This window comes from Tachypleus tridentatus, chromosome 1 (assembly GCF_004210375.1).
Source record: "Tachypleus tridentatus isolate NWPU-2018 chromosome 1, ASM421037v1, whole genome shotgun sequence".
Taxonomy (NCBI): domain Eukaryota; kingdom Metazoa; phylum Arthropoda; class Merostomata; order Xiphosura; family Limulidae; genus Tachypleus; species Tachypleus tridentatus.
This window is the reverse complement of record NC_134825.1, coordinates 80,600,293-80,616,646: the sequence shown is the minus strand read 5'-3', so window position 1 is coordinate 80,616,646 and position 16,354 is coordinate 80,600,293. Positions and strand designations below refer to the sequence as shown.

Genomic DNA, 16,354 nt, shown 5'->3' with positions numbered 1-16,354 from the left:
AGTTTTTTAAGTGACAGACCCTCAAGTATACTTCTGAGCCATCGACAAGTTGCCCCCCAGTGGCTCAGCGGTATGTTTGTGGACTTACAATGCTAATAACCGAGTCGCGCCAAACATGCTCGCCCTCCCAGCCGTGGGGGGCGTTATAATGTGACGATCAATCCCACTTTTCGTTGGTAAAAGAGTAGCCCAAGAGTTGGCGGTGGGTGGTGATGACTAGCTGCCTTCCCTCTAGTCTTACACTGCTAAATTAGGGATGGCTAGCGCAGATAGCCCTCGAGTAGCATTGCGCGAAATTCAAAACAAACCAAACAAACAAACCATCGAAAACATTATTTCGTGAACAATTGCATTTTGGGCCTGCCATGGCCTAGCGCGTTAGGCGTGCGCTTCGTAATCTGAGGGTCGCGGGTTCGCGCCCGAGTCGCGCCAAACATGCTCGCCCTCCCAGCCGTGGGGGCGTTATAATGTGACGGTCAATCCCACTTTTCGTTGGTAAAAGAGTAGCCCAAGAGTTGGCGGTGGGTGGTGATGACTAACTGCCTTCCCTCTAGTCTTACACTGCTAAATTAGGGACGGCTAGCACAGATAGCCCTCGAGTAGCTTTGTGCGAAATTCCAAAACAAACAAACAAACAATTGCTTTTTAAAATATAGATATCAACGTTTATAGTAACGTTGGTTATTCAATAGTTAAACAGATCTGTCCTAGTAAGGTAACTTTTAAAGCATTTACAGCATCACAACTGATCATTCTGAGATAAATTATAATCTAAGTTATTTTGCAAACAGAGTTGAATTGAACTTCTTAATCAAGTATTGTAAAAAATGGTTTTGGCATTGAACTTGTTTATTAGGCCTAATTACTTTCTGCATTTATTCATCATACAAGATACTTCACTCACAGAGATTTGAAACATTTATTAATTTGTTGTATTACGTAAGTGTTTTTCCTGGGACTCCTTTAGTAAAACGGTGCCTCTAGCAACGTAATTTCTTGTACACGAATTAATGTAATAGAAAGCCTCTTAAAACTAACGTTATTAATAGTTAACTTTGGATTTTTGGACTATTTAATAACTTACGAACATCAAACTCCATTAATGGTTCGACTTAAACTAAAACAAGGCTGTCTTATTTAAAGCGCTCGTAATGAATATTGCATCAAGACAATAAAACTATTATAGTGATTTTAAATAAGAGGTAAATGTAACTTCAAGGACCTTATGTTCTTCACTATACTTACTGCCGACGCTTGTCCTTTGCTAAAGTGTTCTTTCACGTATGTTTATACTTATTTCTTGTTTGGTCTAACGGCCAGAGTTGCCATGGTAACAGGAGATGTTACTGAAATCTGTGAAGAGCTACTGTGTCACCTTTTAAGAAACGGATGCTCGGTATGTTGTAGTGAAATATAACTTCTTTAGTAAGGAAAAAATTTGTAAACAATTACATTTGATATACATAGTTGTTATGAAACAACAAAATAGCGCAGATAGCCCTCGAGTAGCTTTGCGCGAAATTCAAAACAAAACAAACAACAAGATGCCAAGTGCAATAATATTCAGATCCTGTCGTTAGAGTTTTCGTTGCACTAATGGCGCTCTCTGTTGAGATGTTGATGGTAGAACTTGCCATGCAGTAGTTAATGAGCTTTAAGAGTGGTAGGATTAAATATATTAGGGTGAAAATCTCTGTTTTTTTTACTATTAAAATGTTTAATCTCCTAAGATGTTGTTGTACTCTTACTAAACACACTTGTTAAAAAGAAATCGTTTTGTCATCTTTGCCCTAATGTAAGCTAAAATGATTTGGTGGATGCACCAGGTATTAAAATTCGGATTCATGGCATTTAAAGTGCTTATTTCTGTATCAGTTAATGCAGTGAGCTATGATAATTTACCGAACTATTTTTATAGTAGTCTAAATGCAAGGTATATAAACCATGTAAAACAGAATAGCTTTAAACATCCGTACTATTATAGCATGCTTGCAAAATATATATATATATTAACCTGAATAAGAAATTATATAGTGTGATGTTAAATTACCTGAGATGGTAATATAAAGTAGGGTAAACTTGGGTGTGGTCATATCATGTGGGAAATAATCTCAATACCACGTGACCCAATATTACAAAATAAATATATTTTCAATTACAGACAAATATTTACTTACATATACTGCGCACTATTTATGTCTAGAAAGGTTTAGAAAAGAAATCGTAACGGAATCATTTCTTTTCATCTGGTTTAGTTAAGTAACGGGTCACGCTACATCATTTTGAGAAAAAGGCATAATGAAATGTGGCTACACTAATATTTTACGAAACACAAACTGAAATGAAAAGAAAAAAATATGAATACCTCCTAACTACGAGCGCTTCTCATATTCCTATTTATCTGGTCTTTTGAAAACATTCCAATTCTGGAGTCTGAATTATATGTTTATTATCTTTTTTTCCTCACAGTTTTTTTACTAATAAGTCCACAAAAGTTTTCTATTTCTCGCACCTCTGTAATAAGCTTGTATTTGTTCTTTATATTATTGAAGCTAGTTTACAATTATACCTTTGAAGAAGAAGAGGGAATAATCAATAGCCGCTGCATTTGAAATTCTTCTAGACGGGCGGGATTAGAATAAATTAATCTATGAGACAGTTGCTCTCCCCTTTTTATTACTTATATTTTCGTGAGCTAGCAATACCAACTGTGTGGCGCTAGTGTACCCGATTCGACTTTATTTAATCATCAGGATCTTTACCAGCCAAATTGAAATCATTTTAAGCAGGGTTAGAGTAGATCAATCTATGAAACTTTGGCGTGGTCAAATACATCAATCGAAAGGGTATGACCTCCTGAGCCTAAGACTGTAATTATATCTGAAATTAGTTAAGAGATGACGGAGTTATGAGCTAAATGTTTGTACTTGAAAAACTCAAAGCCGTTCTATAATCTACTATGCCGCGGTTAAAAATATAAATAAATTTATGAGTATTAACTTCTTTAGAGACAGATGTTATCATCAGCTATTTTTCTGTTATAAAACCACCGGTACATAAAAATCCATGCATGTCTGTATATAAAAGACTAAAATAGAAGAAACGGAAAACTTGTTTTCCTCTGACTAATCCAAGGTCTTTCGAGGCGCGAGCTGTTAAGGCCTGGGGCTGAATCAAACAACAATGTTCTATAAACACAAACCATTGGAATAATAGTACCTTGCTGAATAATAGAGAGCTTATTTCCTTTTCTTCTCTCGACGAATTTTATCTTTAACATAGAGAGAAATACAAGGCATTATGCAGTTATTTTACATATTGTGAATAAATACAGCCATAATTTAGTTTTCATAACTGATTGACTTTTTAATGGATTGTAATTGTTATCACAACATGATTTTACAACTCCATAAGAAAATCCTCCTTCTCAAACATGTTTAAGATTGTAGATAAAATATAATAATAATAAAACCCAACATAAGGCGTAAAAGCTAACAAATTGGATAATAAGTGCTTCCTCGTAAGATTAAATTTTGGTCAATATATTTTGATTTCAACATACATGTAATGATAATAATGCTAAACATTATAAACATATGTTCACACTCATCAGTTTTGACATGATGATTATAAGATTATTACAAAACATTGAAACAGAAATTGTGAAGGAAGTGTTTTATATCCGTTGATTTGTGTTTAATAACACAAGAGTATATGTCATCATCGGCCTATAATGGTCAACACAAGAAAAAAAAGTTAGAAATGTAATTTACATTGGCTTAGATAATCTTCACAATGTTGTATCATAAAGCATTAGCAATATATCAATGTACATATCGCATTGCAGACTATATTTTTCAGTGTTATGTTTTATCCCACAAGGTATAGAGAAAATATGACGTGGTTTGGAATGTTTGGTTGTGGGGAGTGCAGAAGTTATATCACATACATAGAAGTGCTAGTTTGTATTAAATTTTAACAACTCGAGACATGGAGATCTTGGGTTTTCGAAAATACAAATGTGCGAAACGTACTTAAAGATGGTTGATTTAAAGAAGGCTAAATGGGATGGTCACGCTTTGTTTCATTCCCAAAGGATCCAGTAACGTCAGTGTATTAGCTTGGTAATTTCAGAAAGGGTTTCATGTTTGATTAATAGAGGCAGTTAATGCTACTTGTCATCTAGAAGTTAAGGGAAAACAACCTGTGTAATGTAATCTCTGATGGCAAAGTGTAATGCCAGTAAACTGCGGCATCAAAAAAAAAAAAAAAACTCATGGTGTATGGTTGGACCTCGATGGTGCAAGACCCTAATATTGCCGTAGAGATGCCGAATTTACTCTTGTTTTGATGGAGGCAGTTGCTCTGCGTTATAGAAGGTGTCTACATCAAGTGAAACAGCAATAATAAGTTCCAGATTTAGTGCTCACTAACATCAGTCGTTGTTGAAGCTGATAGTAATTGTGAATGTACAAGGGTATAGCCTCCACATCTTATTGACGACAAGAACAATGATGCCTATATAATATAAATATGACGGTATCAAACAAACATAGACAACTAAAGAAATGGCTTAAGATAGAAGATTTATTCGTTTATTGATGTCAACTGAAATGCTAACTTATTTAAAAAAGGGAGAAAAGCAGCATCGAAATGATAATCTAAACAATTCCTGATTAGTTGAGTTGTTGTGATTGTAATTGAGAACCTTGAATAAATACACGTCTAACTTACAAATACATTGTAACAGAAATTATGCAAGGTTTATTTGTTGTATTTCAGTTAACACTTTCCAATATACGGGAGTAAGAGGAAAGACATACGTCTCAATATTTCAAGCTGTTGAGTAAGATCAGAGTTATGTCAGAATGCTCACTTCTGCATGGTTTGACTTCTTTATACTTTCCGAGAAGCTTCTGGTGTTGTTATTAAGCACAAGGTTACACAATTAGCTATTTGTACTCGATTTTGAGCATTGTAAGCGCGCAGAATACCGTTGAGACATTAAAGGGCTTTCGACAAGCACTTTCTTGAATTAACAGTTGATAATTATGAGCTCAAACAGTCGCAGTCGTATGCTTGTGGACACTTTTCAGATACTGGGGTGCCACATCCTGTTCTGTTACAACAAATATGAGAGAAAAATGGGAATCAAGATTCTGGTGTTGTTAGTATTATGGACGAATACTGCTTGTTACTGTGTTCTGGTTGCATTTTTGTTTCTGATATCTGTAATTCTTCCGTTAACAGGAAACATCCTTTAAAGTAACTAATCAGCACTGAGTTTCTGTTGGCGAGAGTGACATACATGCAACGGGTAACTAAATACTAACACTGTGGATTCATGCGAGTGCTTCTGGGATTACCTAAAGGCGAGATCTGTTTCATATCGCTGTCACTCAACAGATAGCCCGATGTAGATTTGCTATAAGAAAAAAAACACATATCAATGTCATATAATGCGCAAAAAACAAATGTTGATATTTTGTTTTCTCATTCTGTCGTAAGACGATGACAATGGAAAGTGACGACGAAAATATCTTCAGTCACTATATAGCCTAATATACTGCACAAAAATTGTCGACAATCACATACTTTTTTTCGGTAACTTCATATGATTTTTGTTTCTGTAACTATTTTGGAAGCAATAAACACGAAACATATGCTGTGATTAACATGCAATTCAATGTGTGTTAGGTTTGTTTGTTTGTTTTTGAATTTCGCACAAAGCTACTCGAGGGCTATCTGTGCTAGCCGTCCCTAATTTAGAAGTGTATGACTAGAGGGAAGGCAGCTAGTCATCACCACCCACTGCAAACTCTTGGGCTACTCTTTTACCAACGAATAATGGGATTCATCGTCACATTATGACGCCCCTACGGCTGAAAGGGCGAAAATGTTGGATGTAATGGGGATTCAAACCCGCGACCCTCGGATTACGAGTCGGCCATCAAGGGCAGGAAAAAAAAAAGAGTTAGCCGTATAAATGAGTAAATTAAATAAGAAGAAAGGTAAAACTTGAGCGCCTTTCCCATCGCCATGAGGACAGTCAGCAACAGTATATATTTACAAGGTTTGTATCTTTCGTATAAGTTCACTCTTTTTTTTAATACCTCAAATTTATATCGCTGAATCCTTTATTCTAACTTGACTGTTTTTGTACATGTTTTAATCAGGTATGAACAATTTTTTGTTTTGGTTATTGTTTTGGAACTATTTAAGAAATGATATTCTACCCGAATTATGATTCAATTTCCAGCTACCAGGGGAAGCTATTACACGTTTAAGCTATTCCTTCATGTCAGATATTTTCTGTTCTTAGGTCCTAAAATCACCAACTTTACTCAGTGTTTGTGGGGAGTAATTAACAATTAGAATTATAAAAATATTCATACAAATATTATTACATATACTGCAGTTGTAAAATACTAATTTTGATTAATATTTACCAATCGGACTTTGTTTAGTGTTAACTCTCCTATGTTTTCTATATGTTTACTTTACTTCTTCAACAAGAATAAGACATTGATACAACCGTGGCAATATAATCGTTCGGTCCTGTATTTTAGTGGTTACAATTTTCTAACTTAAATAATTACTGTACTTCTAGATGGACACAAGTCCTAAAAATAATTTTTTTTTGTTTCATTATTCCAATTTCACACTGTTTTTCTTAATTATTTATCAGGCCGAAAAAACTGTGGAAGTAACGTTTTGTACAATTTATCCAAGCTTAATTTGGTAAACTTCTATAAGTTTCTGAAGGATCTGTTCAGCCAAAAGTGAAGACTAAACAAACTGAGAACGTGTTTAGATTTAATATTTACAATTAACAATAATTTGGTTTAGTTATGGTTTCTTTTTTACAATGTAATGAGGACATGGTTTGTTAATACTGCTCTTTTACATTGTAACGAGAGCTTTGTTTTGTTAAAATTCCACTGTTGCGAAGTAAGAAGGAGTTGGTTTGATAAATATTCTTATTCTACAATGTACTGAAGAAACTGTTTGGAGAAACTGTTGCTTCTAGTATATAATGATGACATGATTAGACCCAGTTTATTCCTCTATACTCTTGACTTAATCATGCTATTCTTATAAATTAGAATTTAAAGTAACTTATAGCAAAATCTAAGAATATATAACATATAGTTTTGGTTGTAAAGAGATTTCATTTATGTTAGATTTAGTAGCCCCCCTCCTCCAGTGGCACAGAGGTATGTCTGCGGATTCACACTGCTAAAAACCGGTTTTCGATACCCGTGGTGTGACCACAGATTGTCCATGGTGTACCTTTGTGCTTAATCCCAAACAAACCAAAACTCGATTCATTATTTTCATATTGCAGAGTATAAAATAAAATATTGGTACGTAAAACAATTTCTCCATATTTAATGATCCCACAAATATAATCAAGCCTAAATCACAGTTTAAAAAATAACAAAAACACCTCCTTCTGAAACTAAGATGACTTTGTAGAACATCAGTATGCTTCCAACGTATTAACAATTATAATCTGACACTTGTTTCCTCTGCTAACATTTATCATTGTCTCACGGCTAATATAAGGTTGGTTTCTAGTTACGTCGTGTTATATACAAATATAACACTATCTAGCCAAGAAGTTAGAATCAGATAAGCAAGTAACTGTTTCGTGTACGTATCTTAGCAATTATGAACAATAATGTTTAAAAGTAATTCATCACAAAGTGAACGTTAACTTTTGACTATTATTAACACATTCTAATGTGATGATAAATGATACCCCTGTTTCTCTTTCTTAAATATATATATTGATTACTTATTAATAACATCATTATATCATCATTTCCTTTTGTCTCGCGAAAGTGAGAAAATAGATTGAAGTCTGAACGATGCTGAGAAGGTGAGTAAACGTATTGAAGTCTGAACGATGCTGAAAAGGTAAGTAAACACATTGAAGAAAGGTTGTTATGAAAATTAGTAAATATACTGAAGCTAGATTGCTATAGAAATAAGTGAAAAGGTTAAAGGCATAATGATATTAAAGAAAGTAAACAGTATGAAGACAGGTTATCATGAAGTGTATATAAACATACAGAAGAGAGATTTGAGTGAATTCACTAAAATAGTTTTCCTGTGAAAATGAGGAGACACCTAAAGTAGATTGAAATGACAGTGAAGGAATCTTGAAGACGTGGTAATATGAAATTAAATAGTATGACGTCAGATTGACAGGAAATTGAATAACAGGCTGTTATGAAAGCGAGTAAACATTTTGAAGATAACTGACAAACAAACTGAAGGGAAAATAAATTGAAAGCAGGTTGCTGCGATAGAGGAAAACAAAGTTAAAACGGAAGATTGTTATGAAAATTGGTAAATACAATAGAGACAGGTTGTTACGAAAAGGAGGAAACAAACTGAATACATTCTATAATGTAAAACTATTCATATACAAGTTTCTAAGCATTCTTAAGGCAGGCTACCGTATGATGAGTGAACACATGAAAGGCAGGCTGCTTGCTATGTAAGAAATCATAACGAAGGCAGGTGTCAGGGATATAACAATATGTTTTGGAACTTTGCACAAAGCTACTCGAGGGCTATCTGTGCTAGCCGTCCCTAATTTAGCAGTGTAAGACTAGAGGGAAGGCAGCTAGTCATCACCACCCACCGCCAACTCTTTACTCTTTTACCAACGAATAGTGGGATTGACCGTCACATTATACGCCCCCACAGCTGGGAGGGCGAGCATGTTTAACGCGACGCGGGCGCGAACCCGCGACCCTCGGATTACGAGTCGCACGCCTTACGTGCTTGGCCATGCCAGGCCTAATATAACAATAACCGTACTGATATTTGAATACTAATCGTTCTACCAGAATTGCACAAAATCGTATGATCATGAAATCTGAAATTATCAGACACATATTCACATTGTTAATAAATATCGCGTAATCCAGTCATGTAATTTGATATTATTTAACATTTCTTCATAATATTAATTAATATCATATAATCCAATGTTTACAATGACAAGTTATCACACATTTGTGATTAAACACATCCTTTATACGTGGATTTGATAAGTACTTTAACAGTGTTTCAGGGAACCTAATAATAAGTATTTTTTTTCTCCAAATGGTCGGAAGTTTTATATGGGTACAATACGCAATCAAATGTTTGGAGTGCGTACCACCTAAATCTATCTTATGCAACTTTAAACGATAAGAGAAATGGTTAGTTCAACTGATAAATTCCACACATTATTGCATGAAACAATGTTATAGTATTTAAATATACAGTCATGTGAAAAAGTTAAAACACCCTTAAATATACAGTCATGTGAAAAAGTTAGGACACCCTATGAAAGCCTGTGCATTTTTGTAACATTGTTGGTTATATAGATATTTAATCTCAATTTCAACAATACTGAGAGATTATAGGAATATACCTAAACAATTAAAACTGTTCCTGAAGTGTTTCGTTCGATGATTAAAGACACTACCTTCAACAAACGAGATATATTTAAAAACATACAAAGTCATGGCATACACAGTAACAAAATTTCGGATGTATAAAATCACATTTCGAATTATGACAGTTTATTTGTTACAATAAAATAAAATTTGAGCCTTAACTACATATTTCTCTTTATCTCTATGAAAACGTCTTTCTTTACTATGACTAGAGCGAAAGCTGCAATCACATTTATTAATAAAAATATTATATCCTTCTATTGAAAACCAAAGATCACGATTCCCGTTTGAAACGACTAGATTTACTCTATTCTTGAAACGGAATCAGTAACGATCGTAACTTAATGTCATTCAGCCTCACTGAAGGTTTATTAAACAATGTAATTTAACAGGATTAAAAACGAACACCGCTGTCGTCTAACGTTGTAGTTTACAAAGCGACCTCATTTTTCTCGTTCTCCATGTTTACAGTTACGAAATGATAGTCTTAGTAAAACGCTTGAAATGTGTCTATTCATAGAACGAAAACCGAATTTTATACAACAGCTAAGATAAAATTACTTTTCTTTTTAACAACTGGTATTGATAATGCTCCAAGTTACTTTTTAATATTCATGACTTTGGTGCAAATGATATTGTACAGCGTTCAGTATAATATTGTTGTGAGATTCGCAAAACCTAATAAAGTGAAATGTTTGTGGGTTTGAGAATCTACTTTTTCAACATGTCCACACGGTATTGCAGCGCCGGAATAAAAGTACAAGTTTCAAAATCACCAAGTAAAGAACATACATATACTGACGAGTAAAGATATTTTAATTTAGAAACTAGTATTTTTTAATATTTGGACTAGTTTTATTATTTACAATAAGTATTATAGATAAAAGAGATGCTGTATAGCTAACAACAACAAGAAAAAAATATTTCATTTTCAAATTCGTGTTAAATATATTATAATTTTGATACTGTAAAGTAAACCGTATTTTAAAAACCACCAAAAACTGATATATATATGTGTGTGTGTAATAAGGCTAGCAAAAGGAAAACGATCTCAGTAAAACTGAAGTTAAATGCAGAGAAAAGCATTATAATTTTTATTTCAATCTGATAAATATACTGCTGTCGTTAAACTTTGATTTCTGTGTTTTTTGAACTGGATACAATTTCATAATTTTTATAGTAAGATATTTAAAAAATCTTAGACTTTTAAATATACTTCAAGACAGCTTGAAACCTTCAGAGGAGAGTAGTAAGGATAAAAGATGATGTTAACAAGTAGAAGCCATTCTAACACTAACAAAGAATAAGATGGCCAGAAGTTTATGATTCGATTCACATGCCAGAAAAGTTTAGCATCGTCCAAAGCACGATCGCCTCTCCTTCTACTTGTGAAGTCATATCACTACATGTTTATCAGTGAGCAATCCTGATTGTGTGGCATCTTTCCTATTCGCGAACTACCGACCACAAGAAGGCAACCGGCCTTTAGCAATAAATTGTACTTTTTCTTCATTATTATTTATTATTGTGCATTTATTTTACTTCTGATATCATACTCTCAAAGAGTTTGACTTCGGCCTAACTATAAATTCTCCCTCGAATCATCTCAAGTTTCTAATAGCAATAATGACCAATTTAATTTGATTTAAGGCACTCGACTCGTAATCCGGTGGTCGCGAGTTTGAATCCTCGTCACACCAAACATGCTCGCCCTTTCAGCCGTGGGAACGTTATAATGTGACGGTCAATCCTACTATTTGTTGGTAAAAGAGTAGCCCAAGCGTTATCGGTGGGTTGTGATGACTAGCTGCTTTCCCTCTAGTCTTACACTGCTATATTAGGTACGGCTAGCACAGATAGCCCTCGTGTAGCTTTGCGCAAAATTCAAAACAAACCAAACCAAAATTTTACTTAAATAGCATCTGCCCTTTCCTTTTTTTTTTTTAAATGACAAGAGAAATTTATCATCACAATTTCTGTTTACCGAGGGAAATCTAATCTGGATTTTATAAATACGTCCAGAAACATATTGCTGACACCTGAGAGACTAAGTATTAGATCAAATATCATATGTTATTCATTAAATTACGCTTAGAATACATCAAAAAATATTATAGTGAGGTTATAATAAATAATAAGAACTATGGTTTTAAATATTTATGACGTTACTAATTGTTCTGTAGGTTTATCGTTCAATTTGTTTGATTTTAAACAGAAAGCTACACAGTGGGCTGTCTGTGCTGTGTCCGTCACAGGTAATGAAACAGTTTTTAGCATTATAAGTCTTCAGAATTACCACTGATCCACAGGTAGAAGAAACTTATGATTCAGGGTTGTGTGCATTAGCTAGAATAAGTTATTTGCACTCTGGTCACCACGTGGAATTGAACGCCATATTTTATCGTTTTAATATTCCTTGTGTACTGATAGCTAAGGCCCGGCATGGCCAAGCGCGTAAGGCGTGCGACTCGTAATCCGAGGGTCGCGTGTTCGCGCCCGCGTCGCGCTAAACATGCTCGCCCTCCCAGCCGTGGGGGCGTTATAATGTGACGCTCAATCCCACTATTCGTTGGTAAAAGAGTAGCCCAATAGTTGGCGGTGGGTGGTGATGACTAGCTGCCTTCCCTCTAGTCTTACACTGCAAAATTAGGGACGGCTAGCGCAGATAGCCCTCGAGTAGCTTTGTGCGAAATTCCAAAACAAACTGATAGCTAAATGTTAAGCATATTGTTCATATTAATTTTGTTTAAAACATTTAGGCATAGACAACATTTTAACATAATATAAGCCTAGCAGGAGCGAACTTAAACTGTATAACACGTTCAGGTTGAATTTTAAAAATGTTTGTAACGTAAAATTAATTTTAATTATAATCCGTCCTAACAGTCTATGAAGCCTAACTCAGTAAACTTTCTCATATTTAATTAGATATAAATAATTAGTGTTGAAACAATATAGTTTTATAAATATTGTTGCTAAAAATAATAATGTGTGTGCGTCTAACATCTTTATTATAAAATAAATGTGCCAGTTTTCATAAGATGTTTGAAAATATCAATGCCGCTTTTTTGATAAACACAAAAACTTATTACATCATTTATAATATAGTTAGTTTCACCTTGTCAGTTTTTAAAAGAAAAACTACAGAGTGGGTAGCTGTTCTGTGATTAGGTATCGAGCCCCGATTTTTTGCGATACACTTGTGGCTTACCGCTGAGCCACTGGGGGAGGTATATATTTTATATTTCAGTGTTATCGCTAATCAAGTAATTAATATTTCATCACTCCCGAAACAACATATCTTAAGGTCCAGTAATTACTTGTTTAATTTTGAAATGACACTCCTTAAACGAAGACGTGCAAGAACACAAACTCCATTGTGACCAGTTTTAAACGTATTCTACAAATAGCGTCTTTAAAGCTATTTTCCACTGACAATCTAAGCCCCCCCAGTGGCTCAGCGGCATGTCTACGGACTTCCCACGCTAAAAACGGGGTTTCGATACCCGTGGTGGGCAGAGGACAGATAGCTCATTGTGTAGCTTTGTGCTTAATTCAAAACAATAACAACAACGACAATCTACATTAAACTCATGGTTGGAAGTGTGCAGATTGCACTATTCTATCAACTGTTTCCTCATTGCCATTCGTGAGATTTTCTGGTATCAACGAAGATTGGGAACAAATAATTTTGTTTAAAGTATAAGAAAAGAGAAAAAAACAACAACAATGCATTATATAAAGAAACTCTATACACATAAACATACATAACCAGCCTACAACAAGACAAAATTGAATCAATTTAAAATCATTCAATGATGACTTTCTAGATGTGACAATAATAATGATAGTGTCAGTTATTCAATTACGTACAAAAAATTTCGCTGAATATTTGAGATTTTACTGCCACAAGATAGCGCGTATGTTATCAACATTAGTTGAAATTTTCATTGATTAACTCTCTAAATTCTATCTACGTAGACTAAATTAGATTTTTGTACATTAATAGAAAATGACGATTTCGTATCACAGAATAAGTCTTGTAAGTCAAATCTGTAAACTTACAGTTACTATATTCATATACAGAAAATTAAAGCATGAAAGAATTATAATTGGAAAGGTATGCTGTTCCTTTTAAAGAAGGCCCAGCGTGGCCAGGTGGGTCGTGGGTTCGAATCCCCGTCGCATCAAACATACTCGCCCTTTCAACCGTGGGGACGTTAGAATGTGAAGGTAAATCCTACTATTCGTTGGTAAAAGAGTAGCCCAAGAGTTGACGGTGGGTGGTGATGACTAGTTGCTTTCCCTATTATCTTACACTGCTAAATTATGGACGGCTAACATAGATAGCCCTCGTGTAGATTTGCGCGAAATTCAAAAACAAACAAACATCATTCTAAAGTTGCCCCCTAATGGCAGAGCGGTATGTCTGCGGACTTATACTCCTCGAAATTGGGTTTCAGTATCGCAGTGGGCGGACCATAGCTAGCCCATTGTGCTGTTTTCTTCTGAGAAACAAATATGCAAATCCTTATAAAGAGATACTGAACGGATAAAATGCGTTTTTCTAAGCGCTGAGACTTTTTATATATTGATTTTTCATATACTGATTTTAAAAATTAAGCACAAGGTTGTCTTTCATATAGATTATCTTAAATTATTATTTATTCAATAATCATAAGGTTCTTCATAAATTTATAACAAGTGTGTTATTTTTCGACAATATGCGGTTTGCTTAGAAGAACTTTGGTTATTTTCACATTCAGAGAGGATGTCACTACCACGTTTCCTTTAGCAGATCCTGTATTGTTAATGTATATCGAACGCCAATTCAGTTAGATAGAAACATAAGATTATATGCTGTGTGCAGAATACTGAGAAGGTCTGTAGTAGAATATGTTTATTTATAGCTCTGACATATGGATGAGTAGATATAATTGGAATTGGAAAGGAGACCCTCACGTCTAGCATATCCTCCTTTTCACGTCTAGCATATCCTCCTTTACTCACTGATCTCTATAATATTAATATAAATCACGTGTATGACTGAATACAAAGTACTTCTCTTCTAGAAACGATAGACTTGGTTTACAACCAATTTAACAACAATTTATTAAAACGAGATCGCTGGTACGTTACTTTGTAGAATAAGTTGCATTAGGGTTAAGCTTTCCTTTAAGTTGTTATTTAAACATTTCAAAGTGATATGATAACGTCAAATGTTCAAAACAAAAATTCATTTTCTTATCTATGTTATTTTTAAAAACAACAACATCGTCTTGTAATAAGGAATAAAATGATTTAATAAAATTATGAGTTTTAAGGTGTTTAATTAAAAATTAGTTTAATCTTTAAGCTCTCTAGAGCTCACTTTGATAAAGTAAAATCGTCTGGTAACTTACAATTAACTTCCAACAGTATTTTAACTAGATGTAAAAAGTTTCTCTAAAACAATTCAGTACTCATTCTACTGATGGGTCGTACCAAATAAATAAAATTTGAAGAATAAATACCTTACAGAAAGACGCTTCTAACAAGTTGTACATGCATTAAGAAAATATGGGGTCTTATAACAGGTAATAATCCAGAAACATAAATGTCAATGGCAAAAGCCCTTCGTCTGCAAGACGACTCAGGAGTGTATGGGTTCACCAACTACATAGTTTCTAGCCAGATCTTCAGTTCAACAGTCGCATACCTCAAGCAGCTGAAAAATTAAATAAGAGTATTCTTGTTATTCTATATGAAACACACAAGTTAACTTATTACAGACAGGCAGCGCCAATACATTTCCGTGCGAATGGACTGTTGAAACGAGCGCAGAAAAAACGTGGTCCTTCTACACTTAATGGAATGTGAAAAGCTGGCAGCGAGGAGTGGTGTGTTTTGGACATGACGACCTTATTATAGATACTTTTGTAATGGAAACCACGCTGTGGAACTATTGCCAAGATATATGGTCGTCAGACAGAGCTTGATATAGCGACATATACCATAACGAGATGGTGAGACTCTAGAATCGTTTTAATTTAATGTACTCATCAGTTTTAAGAAAGTAATTAAATATTTGTTTTTAATGAGTTACGAATCATTAAATATTTTGTTACTGTGTGAATTTCTTTTCTAAGTTGGCGAAGCATGGTTATAATTAATTACATTTGTAATAAAACATTGGTGTCTGACCTATTACATATCTAACATTCATTAAGCTCTTTAGAAGTTTTGCAATAAGAAAAAAGAGCATTTAATAGTATTTCAACCGCACTATGTTTGCCGTATCCAGCATGACAAGTATAATTAATTATAATTATGTTTCACCAGCTTAAGTCCCCCGCTAGTACAGCGGTAAGTCAACGTATTTACAACGCTAAAATCAGGGGGTTCGATTCCCGTCGGTGGACTCAGCAGATAGCATGATGTGGCTTTGTTGCTATAAGAAAACATAAACACAAACTCGCCAGCTTAAAAAAGAAGTTCACATCATAACAGTTATGACTGTAATAAACGGTTTATATAAATACGGTTCGACCCATTATGATGTTTTTTTGTATCCCACTGGCTTGATAAGATTTTTATTATGATGTTTTTTGTATCCCACTGGCTTGATAAGATTTTTATTATGATGTTTTTTGTATCCCACTGGCTTGATAAGATTTTTATTGAACTATACGTTAACGGTGGATACGGAGGACATAGGGTGGTTGAAATGCTATAATACTTAATTTTTCTTTTTTAAAAATACAATAAACAAAAAACGTCAAAATATTAAATATCGAATGTAATGCTAAATATTTATAATATTCCTAATACTTATTTCATGTGACATTAAATGTATTACTGATATTTCAGTAGATAGATTTTTTAACACAACAGGTGTGCCACATTTTTGTGTT

At 34.1% G+C, this 16,354-nt stretch overlaps 1 long non-coding RNA gene and 1 pseudogene across 2 annotated transcripts in view; both read right to left on the bottom strand.

The window, feature by feature from the left end:
* The window catches only part of LOC143253218 (octopamine receptor beta-2R pseudogene), a 142,564-nt pseudogene that overhangs the window by 45,146 nt on the left and 81,064 nt on the right, over positions 1-16,354 (bottom strand). The window lies entirely within an intron of this gene.
* LOC143251590 (uncharacterized) lies at positions 2,455-15,134 on the bottom strand. The gene is made up of 2 exons (XR_013028629.1): positions 14,975-15,134; positions 2,455-5,425 (listed from the first exon to the last, which is right to left on the bottom strand). It is a non-coding gene; the product is annotated as an uncharacterized LOC143251590 (long non-coding RNA).